Source organism: Eleutherodactylus coqui, chromosome 10 (assembly GCF_035609145.1).
Source record: "Eleutherodactylus coqui strain aEleCoq1 chromosome 10, aEleCoq1.hap1, whole genome shotgun sequence".
NCBI classification, from domain to species: Eukaryota; Metazoa; Chordata; class Amphibia; order Anura; family Eleutherodactylidae; genus Eleutherodactylus; species Eleutherodactylus coqui.
The window spans coordinates 25,277,780-25,283,961 of record NC_089846.1 but is presented as its reverse complement, the minus strand read 5'-3'; positions in this window follow the sequence as shown (position 1 = coordinate 25,283,961).

Sequence of the window (6,182 nt, the reverse complement as noted above, 5' to 3'; positions counted from 1 at the left end):
GTGCACCAGGGAGGAAAATCACGGGTACACCAAGTAGTCTACAGTCTCAGTTATCTGTATGGCTCTGGACCCACACAACTTCTCTTCTCCAGCTCCCTACCGGTCAGCACTCACGGCAAACACACTCCACTCTGCACTGAACCTCAGTAGTAGAAACCCACTAGCATCTCCTGGGTGTAACTGACCCAGGGAAATTGGAGGTTACCTCTCTCTTTCTCCCATTCTGGATTGAAGGTGTCCGTGTGGATCTTTGGTCTCTACTCACTCCACCTGCTGCTGGTTGAGAACAAAAGACCCACCCTTGCAAACACCTTGAATTTACATACATAAAGCACGATCACGTGACAAACAACAAGATACATTTCCCAGACATTCTCACATACCAGACAGTTAGCTCATTCAGTGCTGCAGAAATGCAATACCCATCATATTCATGCAACATGAAAGACGCTGACAATACAAAGCACAAGACAAATGCATTCATTTATTATGGAGGGGCCCCGATGTTCCGGGCCACTACAAAGCCATCTGCAGCATAGAACTGCATCTCCCCTTCACAGTGCACCCGCTTCCTGCCCAGACCTGATGCACTGTCAGCGTGGCATCAGGTGCATCGGGTGGTGACATATAGTACTGTACACCAGATGCACTGAGGACCTTGGCAGTGCATTAGGTCCGGCACAGAGTGGGTAAAGCTGTCAGCACAGAATGGCTTCTCCATACCCAGTACGCCTCCAGGGAAGAACAGCTGCCAGAAGAGAAATAATAGCGCTGCGGGCAGATGTGGGGCACAACAGGAATTATGTATGTAAAACTCAACAAAATGTATAAAGCAGTGTTTATTAATAAAGTCTTTAATGGGAACAGCTGTGTCTGCAGCTGAACAGGTGCCGACACAGCTGGAGCGCCCTCTACTGCCTCTTCTGCTATGCTGTGAGATAAACATATAGATTTTCCCAGCAACCTACTCACCTAGCTGCATAGCAGAAGAGGGGTTAGAATGAAAAGTGTACAGAATAAGCTAATTAAGCATATTGCAAAAATACTTAGAATAACCATTTCTGTACATTGAACATCTCTTCTGAGAATACAATGTAGAAGTATGACCCCAGTCGTGACATGGCACTGCCAAAGCTGGAACTTGCCTGCTTCCAGCTCTCAAAACTAGAACCAGGCCAGCCATGCCGTCTGCCAAAGATGTTCCCCCCAGGCAGCCACTAGACTATCGTCTGACCATTGTGACTGCCCAGGCCTAAAACATCCCGGGAGCCGTGAAACGCAGCTAGTGAGTGTCCACTCATGTGTGTTTTTACTGCCATGCAGCTCATGGTAAACTTGCCATAGTCTACCACCTAACCATTGTAGCAGGGCTGCAGTGTTGCGGTCCAGCTTTAGACCTCATGTCCACGGATGTATGGATAAACCACTGTGGTTGTCCCGCAGCTTTTTACCAGTCTGTGTGATGCCGGCAGAGATCGCGTATGGGTAGCAAATGTAGAGAAGGGCCGGAGCTGAGGCCTACAGGGCCTCGGCAAAGGCCACACATGACAGGGTTAAACGGGGAATGATGATGAAGGGGTTAAAGGAGAGAGAAGGGATGGACGGAAGCAGGAGGTTGAAGAAGAAGGAAGAGGAGGAGCAGAACAGGACTGGAAGGATCACTTTGAAGGAAGAAGCAGAAGAGGAAGCAGCAACAAAAGACTTGGTCAATGAATGGTAATGGGGGGGTCTGTAGCCTTTTGGCTCCGACAGGGCGGTGGCCTTGTAAAGAGGGTAGAGTGGGTTAGACCCGGAGTGGCTAGCGGGTCTTTAAGTTGGAAGGTAGCCGGCTGGAGGCAACTGGTGATGTTGGGCCTCCCCAGTCAGGTGACTTGAGCCGGGAGGCATGTGTGAAGATCAGTTGGATTTCCCGAGTCAGGTGAGAAGGCGACAGACCTACGGAGGGGGACTCCAGGGGATCTCCCCTCATCTTCAGGGGTCATGGGGGTCTTCGGGTTAACAGGATGATAAAAATTCAATGTATGATCTGTGTGTATGATAAAATAGCTGCTATGGCCAAATTATCCAAAAGAAAAGGCAGCACGGGTGGGCGTGGAGGTCACAGCAGGAACACCTCCGTGATGCCCGGGTCGTTCTCATGACCACGTATCACAGAGTGTGCAAGAAACATGTATTCACTGCATATTTGCGCATCAATGCAATCGCACACGAAAAAACACAGAAGGGCAGAAATATGCACGGAAGAGGAGTTTTTCGGTCCATCAATCCCCTATGTATTCACAGACCGAAATCCGCTCCTGCCCTTGTGAATGAGCCCTAAGATGTGGCTGAAGGTATTTTTCTAAGGGCTCATGCACACAAGCGTATGCGTATAGAAGCTCCTGAGAGCATGACGTGATTGCGCTGTGAATGGAGCGCTATCACGTGTTCTTGCGAGCGTATCCGTTCCGCTTACTGTACTTTTCTGCACTGCCGGGTTCATTCACGGGTGTGTCCCACGCCGTTTTGAACCGGCTGAGCAACCTAATTAGTCCTAGTGTTAATTGATAACACTGCAGACAGGACATGCATTTGCGCACCTCCATAGACTCCTATGGTGCATTGGAAGTGCAAATGTGCACAAAATAGAGCATTTCTTTTCCCCAACGGCAATCTACGTACAAAAACGGTGAATGTGAGGGAATCCATTTAAAATATGTTCTATTGTCAGCGGTTTGCATGAGTGATTTTACGTGTGAGAAAGCGTGTGCAAAATCACCAGCCCTTATCATGTTTTAATATTGCAGGCCTCTTAAAATTCACAATACCCATCCATGGATCATCTATATGACGTAATGCATTATCAGTCATGTTATATACAGTAAACACTTTGTCCATGGCCTTGCGTTGTGCATATCACATTTACCTGCCCGCGCCATTCTCACTGGTGACTGACAGCTGGCTGCTGTATTGGCAGATACAGAACAGTCCTCTTCATTGGGCAATAATCAGATTATAACTGAGGAAATACATGTATAATATATATATAATTAGATAACAGATCAGCGACAGTGTGATTAATTTACATTTAAAGCATGCAGAATGACAAATAGGATGAAGAGCGCGCCACTTATATAACGATAAACTAGAGTTATAGAACTAAGATTTGTGTAGAAGATGAAAGACAGAGAAGTGATGATTGAGGATTTCACCAAGAAGTGCCCATATCGTGAGACATATACCCCAGGAACGTGCTAAAGTCTGGAAAATCCTCATCTGTTTACATTCCCATATTTTCTGTCATTTCTAAAAAGTCCTTTAAGTACCAAAACTTTTAGATCTATTAAACTGTGATCCCGTCTAGAGAAGTGGTTCCCCATGGATGTGTCCAGCTTCTTCATTATGCTGGGCCTGTGCGGATTCATCCTGGACTGTAGCTTCTGTTTTATTTCTCCACTATTGACCCCATCGGACCACCTTGTACACCGTATCACCTGCACAACATTGGAGGGTGTATCAGTCATTCTGTACTCTCGTTGTGTGTTGGGTATGTGGATGGTGCCCGTTGGCAGGATGTGGGTACAGGTCTTGCACCTTCCCTTGCAACAACAGAAAATGCAAGTCTTCATCATGATGAGAGGCTTTGTTTAAAAGGAGAGGTAAAATTTTTGCCCTTTAATGGATATACAAGTATGATAAACATTTGTAACTTTCAATCTCTCTTACACAGAGTTGTGGAAAATTGTGATTGAGGGGCTATCAGCATTATGCCGTCACCAAGAAATACAATGCACCAACAAACCACATGCCACCACCAAGTAAAAAAACAGACACCATGTGCTGGCACCAAGAAATAACAGGCATCATGCGCCGCCACCAAAATACACCTGACAGCATGTGCTGCCACCAAGAAATATCAGACACCATATGTCACCACCAAAAAACACCAGGCAGTACGTGGCGGCACCAAGGAACACCAGGCAGTACGTGGCGGCACAAAGGAACACCAGGCAGTACGTGGCGGCACCAAGGAACACCAGGCAGTACATGGCGGCACCAAGGAACACCAGGCAGTACGTGGCAGCACCAAGGAACACCGGGCAGTACGTGGCGGCACCAAGGAACACCAGGCAGTACGTGGCAGCACCAAGGAACACCGGGCAGTACGTGGCGGCACCAAGGAACACACGAAAATACGTGTGTGCACCAAGAAACACCGGACAGTACGTGTCGGCACTAAGAAACACCACGTGCTGCCACCAAAAAATATCAAACACCATGTGTCACTACCAAGAAACAAGACATCACGTGCCGTTGCCAAAAAAACACCAGACACCATGTGTCACCAAATAGAAACACCAGACACCATGTGCCTCCACCAAGAAACATCAAACATCAGGAGCCCCTACCAAGAAACATCAAACATCAGGAGCCCCTACCAAGAAACATCAAACATCAGGAGCCCCTACCAAGAAATACCAGACAGATGATGTCAGGATAAAGAAGAATTGGGCCTGATTTTCATTAAAAAATTACTTTAAAGATCCGCTGGTGGGAGGGCCCCGCCAGCCTAAGTGCGCTTTCACATGCGTGGAATATGCCGTCCCGGGGTTCCGTACCAAAATCTGCAAGTTTAAATGTGGAATTATGTGCAAGATTGCACAATTTTCAATTCCACATTAAAATCCACACATTAGCAGCGTATGCGGATTGTGGTGCTGAATATTTCACAAGAGGGCACATTTTGCACTGCTGTTGTGGAATACATGTGAAAGTATCCAGAGCTCTCCTTATACATAAACAGGGAAAGACCTGTCAGTCTAGGCCAGGGGTGTCAAACTTATTTTTACCGAGGGCCACATCAGTGTGGGAGAGAAATGATATTCTTTAATTATTAGGTTTGTATTTCAGTCTAAATCTGCTTATGTCAGCAAGCATCCCCAATACACAATGAGAGTGAGATTTTGTATTGTTTCTTATATAGTTTCAACATAAACAGGAAAAACGGATTATTATCAAACACAATGGAGGAAACAGAGAGACGAGTCGAAAGAACATGATCATTCTTTACACTTCAAAGAAAAACCAGTTTGAACCAAATGAATTATGTAGCTGTGTTTGGCTTTGTAACACCCCTTTCTGTATCAACTTGAAAAACCTATTTATCTATAAAAGCTGTGTCTTGGGTAATGCATCCCATTGTGTTTTTTAGAGTATTTTCTCTGAGCTCGTACCAACCACACCTAAGGGCTCATGCTCACGGCCGTGACGGATTCTGACTGCGAAAACAGACTCGGCATCCCACAGAAACCCCAGATTTTACCTCTCTGGATCAGCCGCGAGCGTCTCGGCTGACAAGCCAGCATGCATGCGCAGGGCAAGGCATGATGCGCCGGCGCTTGGCTGTGAAAGGGATTCTCACGGTACTTCCGCAGTGTACACTGCGCAGAATATTGCGGGACGGACAGCTTCCATTAACTGCAATAGAAGCCGTCCGTGCGATTTTCCGCACAGAATAGAACATGCTGCGATTCTCAGTTGATTTCCACTTGAGGGTAGCGGAGAATCATTTACCACTGCATGTCTATGGACGGTCATTGCTGTGGAATTCAGGGCGGGCGTCTGGCCATGAATTCCACAGCGATCATCCGTCTGTCGGCATTAGCCCTAATATGGCAGCCACAGAATATCGAAGAGCGCGATTGCGCTAACGGCAGCATTATGAAAAGCCGATTGTAATTGGAAGACTGTATTTTAAAGGATATATTAAAAAGGGGAGAACAGATGGGTCAGAGCAAGGTTCTAGTCAGGAAAAACTGGGGCACAAGCACTCAGTCAATATCCACCCGACATCGTAGTGTAGGACTAAGATGGCAGCCACGACCCTGGTACCCAGCGGCAGGCCGCAAACAAGTCCACAGTTCGCCAGAGGGTCTTCCTGGCACAGCTCAGAGGCTCTTATCTGCCCGAACCTCGCGGGGCACATAAAATTATGTGGCAGGCATTATTTGGTCACGGGAAGAGATAAGCGAGCCTACTTGATAAGGCAAACTACTCGAGCAAGTAGTGCCTTATTCCAGTACCTGCCCGCTCGTCTCTAAAGATTCGGCTGCCGGCGCGGGTGACAGGTGAGTTGCCCTGGTGAGCAGGGGGAAGCGGGGGGGGAGAGAGGGAGAGATCTCCCCTCCGTTCCTCCCTGCTCT